Genomic DNA, 588 nt, shown 5'->3' on the forward strand with positions numbered 1-588 from the left:
CTGAATTAATACTTACCTGAATTAATACTTACCTAAGAATACATACCTTAAATTTGTCAAAATGAAATACTCACCCTGTACATATGTTTAACTATGTAACAAACCTTCGGCTATTGTGAACAAATTTCGGATATCTACATATGTAATGGCCAAGCAATAGGTTTAAGTTTAATCGTTCGCTACCTCTCAACCCAAACAGACGTGCTTCGAAATTTTAGTGCAAATCATTCCCCCGCTGGTATACCTATAATAAATAAAGTGATTTGTGAAATAATATAAATCTTCAAAACTCTCTTTTATTCATTTGAGTTATGAATATGGTGCCGAAACCCGTTTATTAAGGAACTAATATAAATTTATACACAAAGTACATAAAAGAAAAAACCACAAACAATTATAACCAAGTCCGTTAACGACACTTAAAACGAAAAAGGTAGCGAGCGAAGTAGCGGAAAACGAGTTAAGTCGTGTTTTTAACTGCGTGCACATCTACAAAAGTTTGATGATAAAGTTCATTTTTTAAACCAAGATATAAAACTCGGCTCGGCCAAATAAAAAAGTTTAATTAAACTGCAAAAAAAAAAAAAA

The sequence above is a fragment of the Rhagoletis pomonella genome, unplaced genomic scaffold (assembly GCF_013731165.1).
Source record: "Rhagoletis pomonella isolate Grant_MI unplaced genomic scaffold, Rhpom_1.0 Rhpom_scaffold_06959, whole genome shotgun sequence".
In the NCBI taxonomy this organism is placed as follows: Eukaryota; Metazoa; Arthropoda; class Insecta; order Diptera; family Tephritidae; genus Rhagoletis; species Rhagoletis pomonella.